The sequence below is a fragment of the Microtus ochrogaster genome, chromosome 7 (assembly GCF_000317375.1).
Source record: "Microtus ochrogaster isolate Prairie Vole_2 chromosome 7, MicOch1.0, whole genome shotgun sequence".
Lineage (NCBI taxonomy): Eukaryota > Metazoa > Chordata > Mammalia > Rodentia > Cricetidae > Microtus > Microtus ochrogaster.
Genome location: NC_022014.1, coordinates 48832159 through 48844500, shown reverse-complemented (window position 1 = coordinate 48844500; position 12342 = coordinate 48832159). Strand labels below are relative to the sequence as shown.

At 50.8% G+C, this 12342-nt stretch overlaps 1 protein-coding gene across 1 annotated transcript in view; it reads left to right on the top strand.

The window, feature by feature from the left end:
- Positions 1 to 12342, top strand: part of Rasgef1c (RasGEF domain family member 1C) — a 70746-nt gene that overhangs the window by 19911 nt on the left and 38493 nt on the right. The gene's annotated exons all lie outside the window — the stretch shown is intronic.

The window sequence follows — 12342 nt, the reverse complement described above, 5'->3', positions numbered from 1 at the left end:
GGGGGCGGGGGGGGGTCCTCAAAGCCTGGGATTATCACACTCTGAGATTTTTCATGCCCTCAAGCCCCTCTTTCCTGCTCTGCATCCTTGGTCCATTGGCTAGCTCCTTTCTTTCTGACCCATTGTACTGGCTGGCTTTGTGTGTCAACTTGAGCTAGAGTCATCAGAGGAGGGAGCCTCCGTTGAGGAAATGCCTCCGTGAGATCCTGCTGTAAGACATTTTCTCAACTAGTGATCAATGGGGGAGGGTCCAGCCCGTGGTGGGTGGTGCCATTCTTGCGCCGCTGGTCCTGGGTTCTATAAGAAAGCAGTCTGAGGAAGCCACGTGAAACAAGCCAGTAAGCAGCTCCCCTCTATGGCCTCGGCATCAGCTCCTGCCTCCAGGATCCTGCTGTGTTTGAGTTCCTGTCCTGAACAAACCCTTTCCTTCCCAACTAGCTTTTTGGTCATGGTATTTTGTCACAGCAGTAGAAACCCTGACTTAGACACACATTGAGCCCTTTCAGCACACTGCCAGAGACTCCCTCCCTGTTCAGGACGCCCTCCTGTGGCTCACGCCTCTCCCAACCCCTCAGGTTCTTTTATATATTCTCCCACAACTGAAGCTCAAACATGAGTTCCCCTGAACAGTCTAGGAGCTGAAGGCTTGGACCCCAGATGTTGAAACCAGCCATTAAGATAGATAGATAACTAGATAACCATGGGGCTAATTTTATCATTGGGTTATGAAGGGTGGGGCCTGGTTGGAGGTTTGGATCACAGTGGGTGGAGGGTGTCCTTGAAGGATATATCTTTCTCTGACCCTGGGAGCCAAGGGTTCCTGTGTCACGTGGTCACCACCTCCATCCAAACAGTAGCCCGACCCAGGGTGTCATTCTCTGATCTGTCCAATTAGCTTGCAGCCTTTTCTTGCTACTCACTTAAGTCCAGTTCCTTCCTGACCCTTGACTCTCCCTCTGGTCCATTCTTCACTCCAGGGCTGTTCTGTGGCTTGGGTCAAACCCACTTCCACCCTCCCCTTGCCCCCTGGGGAGGGTCCTCCCTTACCTTGTTGCAGCTATAATGACAGTGTTCCTCTCAGCTTGCTCTCTTCCTTGGGCCACGGCACTCTCTGCCTTCTACTTCCTCTCCCACAAGCGCCTGCGCGTACCTCCATCTGCTTCAGGGAAGTCCATCCCAAGGCCCTTCCTGCTGGGAAGTTCCAGACCAGATATTGCTACTCTACATCTGAAGGCGCAAGGTCGATAATTAACCAAACCAACTTAAAATAATATTTAGCTTTAATAAACAGAAGAAAGGAAACTTACAAAACCAGGGTTCCAGTGATCCAGGAGAACAGGGGGCAAAAAAAAGAGGAACAAGTGCACGTGGGTATTTTATCTGTTTTTCTGTGGCCCCAGGGGGACACACCCTAAACAGAAGGTGATTGGCTAAAGTCCCCCACCTTACATCGGCCTGGGAGGTAGGGTCATTGGGCCCATTTTACAGATGAGGATGTAGATGACCTCCGAGGACCGCCCCAGTCAGCAAGGATCCCACACTTCCGCTCTCTGATCAGCCCGTGTGAAAGCCACTGTGCTTCTATTGTGCTTTGACCATGGTGTGTTCCCTTAAAAATTCATGTTGAGGGGCTAAGAGATGGCTCGGTCGATAAAGTGTTCGCTGCACAAGCGTGACCTGAGTTTGGGGTCACCCGCACCCACATCAGTCAAAGGGTTCAGCAGGTCAAGGCACTCGCTCCCAAGCCTGATGACATACCTGTGTTTGATTCCCAGAACCCACATGGTGGAAGGAGAGAATCAGTTTTCACAAGCTCTCCTCTGACCTCTCTACATATAGCATGGTGCACACGTGCATACCCATTTCATAAATAACTGGAAAAAAAGAAGCCATGTACAACATTACATACCTGTAATTCAAGATCTGGGGAGGCAGAGGCAGAAGCGTCCCTGGGACTTGCTGGCTGGCCAGTCTAGCTACATCGGCCATGTCTTAAAATAAGGTGGAGAGCAATGGACAAGGACACCTGATACCTACCTCCAGCCCCAACATGCATGCACACACATGCACACACACACACACACGAAGATGTACATGCATGTGCATGTGTGCGCACACAGAGTCGTGTTGCGGTGTGATTCCCTTCCCAGTCTGGGAAGGTGGTAGGACCGTTAAGAAGTGCTTGGATTATAAGTTCCATCCTCACAGAGAGATAATGGTAGTCTAGCAGCACCGAGTAAGCTCTCTCGGTGAATTCATCACCACAAAATAGGTATAAAGCCAAGCAACCCCTGGCCATCTGTCTTTCACACATACCCCTGCCCCCTCCTCCTTCCCACCAGGAGATGGAGCAGAACCATGTTCCTGGACCTCTCCACCTTCAGAAGCATAAGCCAGCATCAGCTTCTCTGTATAAATTACATAGTCTCGGGTATTCTGTTATAGAAAGAGAAGATGGGTGAAGATACCTTCTCATAGTTCAAACCTGACTTAACGTAGCCCCCAACGGATGGCAACTGCGCTTTCCAGAAACATGCCCGTTCCAGAGCCTGGGTGTTAGGATTCTGTTACAAGTGTGGAAGCCTGATTCAAACAAACTTAGGCAGAAGAGGAAAATCTCTTGGCTTCATAAATACACTTGTGTGAATAGATGCCTAGACTCCAGGTTGATTGTAAGACGTGGCCTCAGCCTGACTCTTGGCTTTCCCAGCAACGTACAATGGCTTTGCCCTCACCTCCTGCTCCTCCCTTGACCTCAGCAGGAGGAGACAGGCTCTGTGCTCGCTGTCCAAGTAAACACCCAAGCCTGGCTCTCATGTCCATCCCACACCAGTGTAGACACAGGCGACTCATTTCCCTCGTTGTTGGGACTGGGTGTCCTTCTGTCTTAGGCCAGAGAGGAAGGACAAATGGTTCTGTTGTTGGAGGAAGAACAGATGCTGGGCAGGCAGAAACCATGGAGGCTATGACCTGGGCAGCTGCAGCAGGGCCAGCCCTTGGTGTGGGACCCAGAGGCAAGCGAGGCCCTTTCTGTGACACCCAGGGCTTCCCCCACACTAGCCTAGCTCTGTGCCCATGTTTCCTGGAGCCCGGCTGGGAGGTTCGAGCAATGACATGCTCTGAGGGCCTTCATTGCTGCAGCTTAGGTGAGGGCTAAACGAGGAGACAATTAACAGCCTGTTTCCTCGGGGAAGCTGCTGGAGAGCAGCAAGGCACTCAGTGAATTCAGCTTGAATAACAAATGACAGAGACAAGGCTGGGCGAAGAGAGGGCCGAGCGCCAGTGCAGAGAAGACTCGGAATGCAGCCCTTCCTAGATGTTTCTGGAAGCAACACTAATTGATTGCACCTCTTTATCCTTGCCGGGGTCTTGCCTTCCACCCCAATTCCACATAGACTAGTGAAATTACCCTTCCTTGCATTCCCTCTGCCTTGCCTTCAGCCTCCTCCTTTAAGAGGCCAGATTGTCTAAGGTGAGGCAAGAGTCAGAGGCCAGGCCTTGGGCTATGCAGAAGCCACGACAGGAGATAGGATTGTTCCTTGCCCAATGGCAAGAGCTGGCGCTGGCATCTCTAGAGTTGTGGTGTTTCTATATTCTATCCTGGCTGAATCTGTTTTGGCACATACTCACAGACATACACACACACTCACACACACAGACATACATACTTGTACACACACACTCATGCACAGACTCACACACTCGCACACATACTTCCACACACAGAGACACCCAGACACACTCATGTACATATTCTCACACATACAGATACTTACATAGAATACACACGCACTCACAGACACATACATTCTCACACATACAGGCACACATACTTATACACAGAGACACACACACAGAGGAGACACACCACACACACTCACACACTCAGACACACATACTTCCACACACAGAGACACCCAGACACACTCATGTACATATTCTCACACATACAGATACTTACATAGAATACACATGTACTTACAGACACATACAGGCACACATACTTACACACAGAGGAGACACACATATTTACGTACACACCACATACACTCACACACTCAGACATACATACTTACACAGAGACACATACACACACTCTCTCTCACATACACACACACAGAGCAGATCCTTCTATTACTGGTATAGCTCAGCAGAGCCCACACAACACTCCCCCCCCCCCCCCCCCTTCCTGTCCTGACAGAGCTGGGTGGGTGTGATAGATAGCTTCTGAGCTGACCAGAGGCCCCATGCTGAGCCCAGAGCTGCAGAGATGTGGCCGGAAGTCATTATTCTGATGACAGGATTGATGGACCTGGGTGAGGCCCCTGACTTTGCAAGATTAAAGTGGGCACTTAGCGTGGCTGGATCAAGTGCCCTCCAGGGGATTGTCTGTCAGCCAAAGGCCTGCAAAGGGTAGGGAGGGCTGCCTTGGCTTTGCCTCTGCCTGCAGGGCCCACCTGCTGCACTAAGACCCAGGCTAAGGGGTGTCCTCTTAACGACTCTAATCCACCAAGGTCTAAAATCTACCCCAACAGCCATGCGTCCTCCACCCCTTTGTTAGCAAGCAATGCTGCCTCTCTGGGTCAGGCTGGGAACCAGATACAATGATACCCCATCAGTCACTGTCCCCAGTCATTAGTAGGTGTTTATTGTAATGCATTTTAAACAGCGTGGAGTTAGCACGTTTCGCGCTTGAGCCCACAGAGACCATGGTGAGGATAAATGTTCATTTTAACATGTAAATAACGGGGGAAGGGAGGGCTCAGCCCCAGGGACTGGTCCTAAACTGACTGGCTCAACCCACAGGCACTGAAATGGAGCGAACCAGAGATCCCGATCCTAAGGCCAGGTTCTCAGCATGCTCAGAGTCACACAGCGCATGTGAGAGGGACCCAGATCTAAGGCCCCTTTTCAGATCACAGAACCTGGATGGGCTGAGTCTTAGAGACCTCAAGACTATCCCCCAATTCAGAAACAGACCCTATCTCAGGGAAACCCCAACTATCTTCAAAAGTTGCTCAAAACCTATTACCAGTCTCGGTCCATAGGAAGGGCTAAGTCTGGCCCATCAACCCCCATTCCTGCTGCTTCCTGCAGTGTAGGGCAGGCGCTGCTAAAGCCTCAGTTTCCCTTCCTGCGGCACACAGATGGCAACACAATGGCCTTGCAAGAGAAGCTATAGTTTATGTTCTGACCACAATGCGTTATCCACTTCGGGCTGCAGATATGGGAGTTACCCTCATTCGATAGTTACATGTATTGAAGCGTCACAGTATATCCCACAAACAGGTACAATTATCTTGTATGAATCAAATAATAGCATTAATAACAAAATACACAGAAAGAGAAAAGTAAGATTATCGAAACATAAAACTTATAGCATAAAAGCTTGAAGCTGGAGAATAAAGAAGCAAAGGCAGCCTCGAGTTCAGGTGCCATTAGATGATCCTTCGGAGGAGCATTCCCCAAGCTGCCTCTAAACCCCCGTATACAGCCTCAGAGGACTGCTTTGGAAATTTTGACAAGCTTACCCTAAAATTCATATGGCAATTCAAGGGGCGCCAAACAACCAACTCTTGAATGGAAATCAAACCTGGCCACCCACGTTTTCTAGTGTGTGAACTTACTATAAAGCCACAGTAGTGGAGAAAACTTCCTCAGTAAGGGGCTTGGCTTGTAAGCATGAGGGCCAGGGCTCCACCTCAGAGTCCACAGTTAAAAAAACAAAAATTGGCCAGGTGGTGGTGGTGGCGCACATCTTTAATCCCAGCACTCAGAAGGCAGAGGCAAGCAGATCTCTATGAGTTCAAGGCCAGCCTGGTCTATAAGACTTAGTTCCAGGACAGGCTCCAAAGCTACAGAGAAACAGAGAAACTCTGTCTTGAAAAAAAGCAAAGCAAAACAAAACAAACAAACAAAGCTGGGTGTGGTGATGAGTGCTTATAATCCCAGGGCAGGGGAGGCAGAGACAGGCAGATCCCTGGTACTTTGTGGCCAGCCAGGCTAGCCTAGTTGATGAGCCAGTGAGCGACTGTCTCAAAAATCATGGTGTGTGGCACTGAGGAATGGCACCCAGGGTGCCCTCTGATCTCCACACGAAGGTGCACTCACATGCACACAAACAGGCACAGGCACACACACACACACACACACACACCACATACAGAGAGAGAGTGCATTACAATAACCAAGACACAGTGGTTTTGGCATGAGGATGGACATGCATAGGAATGTCCCCGAGCAATCAGAAGAACCCATGGCTATACCAAAAGACATGGAATTATCCATCTCCTGTGGTGGGTGGAGCGGTGTGTCAGCTTCGTCTCAACACACCCCACCTTGCTTGAAATCCCTAGCATCAAATTGAAGGGAAGGACGGTAGTGGTTGTGTATCTGTGTACACACTGGGTGCTGGCCATGGATAATGGCCCCGCTGTCCTAGAGGCTGTAACCTAGGAAAGGGACTGAGCCCAGAATTTTGTGTGGAAGTGCTGGGAATGGGAGCGTACACACACACATACACACACACACACACACACACACACACACACACACATCTCAGTTTTTCCAACAAGGGCCCTTTCTCTGTGTGCTCGCCTTTTCCAAGGGAAGGCAGAGGAGACACTATGCTTCTTTGTTTTATCAAACCACCAATGACTTCATCTTTCTTGTCCTTCCCAGAAAAGATGGTGACGAATTTGTTAAAGTTCAGCCACGAGGACTTACTCTCCCAGAAAAAAAAAAAGAGAAATATTCAAAGCAGCGTCTTGCTTTTCAGAGTTATTTTCAGCTATTTTGGGTCTTATTGGGTGTCTTGGTTTTTTCAAGCCCGTACCATATGGCCTGAGCTCTATGCTGGCCATTTGGTGTTTCTCTGAGTCCCACTGTCTCTAAGGGATACCACAAAGACCAGCCCTGAATCCCTCACAGGGTGGGGCTTCTCGGGCTCCACCCCGGCTCCTACAGCAGGTTCACAAGTCCCCAACTTCCTGAACCTACCCTGAGCTCCCAACACTTGTGTACACAAGTCACAAATCACCATTATGGAAAAAAAAAAGTTTTAACCCATTCCCCCAAATTTCCAGATGTAGAGGAGAAATGTAAATTGTTCGGGTCATTAATTCTTCATTACTTAAGATTTTCTGTACCCTTGGCAGACATCTCTAGCGGAAAGGAAAAGGTCCCAAGGAGGTCTGCCCAAACATCTGAGGTCCTCGTGAGAATCTTATTGCTGATGTGTCCTCGGGCACCAGAACACTTGCCCCAGTGTCCCTTCCTGACCAGACTTTGGGTAGTTGCAGAAGTTGTAAGATGAAGACTAGCAGTCTGGGTGCAGCCGGGTAAGCGGGTAACGGGGCAGTGCTGTGACGGCTCCCCAGGCTGCAGCAGGTAACGGGGCAGTGCTGTGACGGCTCCCCAGGCTGCAGCAGGTAACAGGGCAGTGCTGTGACGGCTCCCCAGGCTGCGGGCAGATCACCCGGTTCTTGCCAATGAACGTTACCTTTGGCATAATTTGGACAGTATGCCTGATTTGACCAGTCCCCCCACCTTTCCCGGGAAAGCAGACACAAGATCATGAACACCACCAGTGGGTAAATAACACCAGTAAATTAATAAACAACACCCAGTATGTTAGCCTCAGGATCATTTTCTGGCATTACCATCAGTACACACTCAGCAAGTACTTCCCAGACTGGTTCAGGGGACTCAGAAGTAAGGGAACAGTCTGGGAGTTAGCCAGGACCTGAAATACAATAGGCTGGGATGACCGGCTAGCTGGCAAGCATGCGGGGTCCTGAATTCCTGGGTCAGGCTTAAAACATCCCGTGGCTGCTTTTTCCTTCCTGTCCCTCTCATCACAGAACTTGTCCTCTTGGTCCTCTTGGTCTACTTTGGGGTGATATGAGTAAGGCAGGACCCCCACCAATGGAACACTGACCTTCTTCAGCTCCTGACCTCACTTTACAAATGTATAACCTGAGACCTGGAAAGCAGAGAGGCTTTTTCTACAGCAGTCAGCTAGGAGATGCGGCCCCCACCCTGCTCCCAGAGCTCACACTCCGACCCTATTCCTGAAGCAGGTCCTTGAGACCTCACTCAGAGTTGGTCTCTCAGGCTCACTCTTAGACAGAAGTCCCACAGCCTGAGAAGGAAGAAAAATCAAGTGTTTATTTTTGCTCGATGCTCCCCATTCTGGAAAGAGCCTGAGAGGTGTTTATCAGGAGGTGTGGGTGACTCACACAGACACTTGGAGATGGAACTGGCTATTTTTGCCCTAGACTCTGGAGGAGGGGGGGGTGGGTGAGCAGCATCTCTCCAGGGTGACGGCACTAGGGTGCAGGTGTTCAGGGTGACTCAGCTGCAAGAAGAGGCCCAAGCCCAGAACGCCAGCATCGACAGCACGTGCCCATGCAGTGGCACCCCCAGATGGCGTGGACATTCCAAGAGAAGTAAACGCCACATACTTATTCCCCGGCAGGTTCTGGGCGGGGGTGGGGAGTGCTGAGCTGACTATCAAAAGAGGGGTCTTTGGTTCTCCCCTAAGTTTTGTTGGGGTCCCAAAGTCGTAAGGAGAATGGGGTGAGTTATTTGCTGCCATTCCCTTCCCACACATCTTCAGGGGGCAAACGTAAGGCCTCCTGCTCTCTCCACCCCTCACCCTGCACCCCCACTGTGAGCAGGTCAACCTTTGCTTTTGCAGTTAGCTCCCTCATCCTTACTACTGAGAATCCATCCCTACTCTGAGAATGGGTCTCAGTGTCTTATGTTCTGTCTTGCTTCCCGGAAGTGTCCTATGCTGGGACTGGGGCAGGGGAGCTGCAGGGGTCTGTGCTGCGCTGGCTGATTTTATGTCACACACAGGCTGGAGTCATCTAAGAGGGGAGAACCCCAGGAAAGAAAATGCCTCCTTGAGATTGAGCTGCGGGCAAGCCTGTTGAGCATTTTCTTAATTAGTAGTTGATATGGGAGGAGCCAGTCCACTGTGGGTGGGGTCATCCTCGGGCCGGTGGTCCTGGGTTCTATAATACAGCTGGCTGAGCAAGCCACGAGGAGCAAGCCAGTAAGCAGCACTCCTCCACGACCTCTGTGCCAGCTCCTGCCTCCAGTTTCTTGCCCCTTGAAGTTCCTGTTCTGACTTCCTTCAATGGTGGACTGTGGGATGTGGAAGTGTAAAGCCAAATGAACTCTTTCCTCCCCAAGTTGCTTTTGGTCATGGTGTTTCATCACAGCAATAGTGACCGTAACTAGGCAGGGTCTAGTATGGGGAACAATGGCCTATGTCCCACAGTGACTCCACACCCTAGAACTCTATCGACCCTTGAGCCGTCTCCCCCTATCCAGGCCCCAGCAGGACACGGATGCTTCAGACAGGGTGTAACAAAGTCAGTGAGAAGGCAGAGTGGGCAGGCCGGGGCTGGTGAGATGGCGCAGCTGGTCAAGTGTGCTACATAAGTATCATGATCAAATTCCCCAGCACCCACATAAAAAGGCCAGATGGGACGGCCCATGCCTGTAAGCTCAGCACTGGGAAGGATTCCTGGGACTTGTTGACTGCCAGTCTAGCCAAATCAATGAGCTTCGGGCTCAGTGGGAGACCTTGTCTCAAAAAATAAGGTGGAAAACAATTGAGGAAAGGCACCCTGGCCTATACACACACACACACACACACACACACACACACACACACACACACACACATACACACACACACACGAAGGAAAAGAAGATAGGAATGGAGGGAGGGAGGAAGAAAAGGAAGGAGGGAGGGAGGGACTTAAGGCAATAAGCCAAGGAGACCAATCTAAGGGAAGGATCCACAGGGAATGGTCACTATACTCTGACCAGCCCCTGAGGAGTGGGATCAGGAGAGGGATGTGGCCCGACAGGCTGGGGAAGACTTTAGCTGCTGCACACAGAGAGTATTCAGGCATCAAATGCATCAAACGAGGAAGTCAGGTATGCAGGGCAAGGGTCAGTCTGGGATCCCCAATACAGTACAGCGCTGGAGGATTGGCTTTGAACAGAGGTTTCCCACAGAAGGTAACTGGGTGAAGATGCCACAATGGCTGACTTAGGAAGGTGGCAGCTGAGACCGGCTGGCCATGCCTAGGCAGGGTGATGGGCGCCCAGTCCTAGAAGATGGGCGTCTCTCAGCTAGGGTGAGGGCGGTTCAGAGAGACAGAGCTTTTGTCCCTGGGTGCTTGTCACTTCTTGGGTCTTGGTGGCAAACAGGATTTTTGCACAGTCCGACATTCATTCCCCACAATAAATAAGGGACTTGTTTTCACCTCACCGACCATGCTGCTTCCCCACCACCCCAGCTGCCACCCAGCTGGTCAGCCCTGCAGTAGCGGCCAGGTCGCTGCTGTCACCCCTGGCCTCCAGCCAAGCACATACTGAGCTTTCTCCTTGATGCCCTGACACCCGGCCTCCTCCATCTGCTACTCCCAGTCACCCCCAATGGTGTGGTCCATTCATTCATTCATCTGTGTCTCTGGCAAGCCTTGGCAGAGTCTGCTCAGCGTGCCGGGAGGGCCACCATGAACAAGGATAGGCTAATTAGCAGCTGTTTGGGTCCAGAGGACATCCAGACTGGGGGCCCCAGGAGCCAACCACACGTCGAAGGTGCTGTGTCTTCAATCTAGCTTGAACCCTCTAGGGCTCATGTTGCAATTTAATGCTTAGTAGGAGATGACCTACGTGGTCCAGGGGAGAGAGGGACTGGGCAGCAAGTACCTTGTAGACCCTCAGTTAAGGGGAAGCCTCTTAGAGAGAAGGAGGCAGCCAGTGGCGGGGGGACACCTGGTAGGGTGCGTCCAATAGAGAACAGCAAGCCCTGAGATGGGGATGAGGCTCACAGCAACGCTCTGAGCAGAGGTTGTGTATTTCATTCCTAAGGATGAGAAGGGCAGGACTTCATCCCACATGTATATGAGAGGGAAGCCAGCGAAGACATAAAATGTTAGACAAGTGGGTTTGGTGCCTAAGGGATTGCCCCTCTAAGCCAGCAGAAAGTCCAGGGTAGACCGTAAGATGTCCAGGTGGTACTGAGCTGGGCATGTGTGCTCAGAGCCAATCCCTGCCTGCATAGACTTATTATCTTTATCGTGCATGGGGGCAGAAACCGAGGCTCGGAGGGGAACCGCATCCACACTGGTACTGCTCATTTCCTCCCGCCTCCTACTCCACCTCTGCCAGTTCTTTCTCTGTAGGACCTTTAAAACTCACCTCCTATATGTGTGCAGGTTCATACCGGAGATCAGAGCCAACAGCGTGGGTATGTATTAAAGTGGGGGGACGGAGAGCTGAAGGGATAAATGAGAATGGGTGGAGGAGGGGATAGTGGGTGTGTTAGCCAAAACTAAGGAGGCACTAAAAGCCTTACAGAAACACTTTAATTAGTAAGCTAGTCTTTTTTTTAAAAAAAAAAAAATTCAACAACTTTTTAAAAAGAAGTTTAAATGGAATTGCCCTGCAAGGATGGAGAGTGCTACCCTCAGGAGACATAAATTGTTAGATTAAAAATTGTTTGCTTGCTCAGTTCCTGGGTACAGCCCATCATGGAAGGAGCCTCATCAGGGGCTTGAGTCAGCTGGTCACATGCATCTGAGGCCAGGAGTCAGGGACCAGTACATGCGGTGATGCTGTGGTTAGCTGTTTTCCTTTTTGTCGGACTTTTAGGGTGGGTCTTCCCACCTTGATTAACGCTACGTAGATAATCCCTCACAGGCATGCCCAGAGACTAGCATAATCTGTCAAATCCCTCATGGATGTACCCAGGGGCCTGTCTTCTGGACGCTTCTAGAGCCTATCAAATCAACAGTCAGTGTCAACCGTCTCTCACACACTGTAATGTGAGCAGTTTTGCTCCTCTGGGTAGGCTCACCATGGTGTGCTCCTCCACAGGCGAGATACAGTCTGCCCAGTCACAGACGGAACTTTTGGAACCCCAGGGCAGCATAAACCTTTGTTCTTTGTAAGTTGACTGTCTCTGGTATTTGTTGTAGCAGCAAAAGGCTGGGGAGTCTGGGAAATGGCCCAGGCCATCAGGATTAATAGCAGGAGCTTTATTCCTTGAGCTATCTCGATGACACCCAGTAGTCACATTTTAACTACAGACAACACAGATCTATGAGACAACTCAGTGGGTAAAGGTACCTGCCGCCAAACCCAGTGACCTACGTTCAGTTCATGGGGTCTGCATGGTGGAAGGGAGAGCTAACTCCCTCAGGCTGTCCTCTGACCTCCACACATGCCCTGCTGCACACACACACACACACCACACACACACCACACACACCACACCACACACACACACCACACACACACACCACACACACA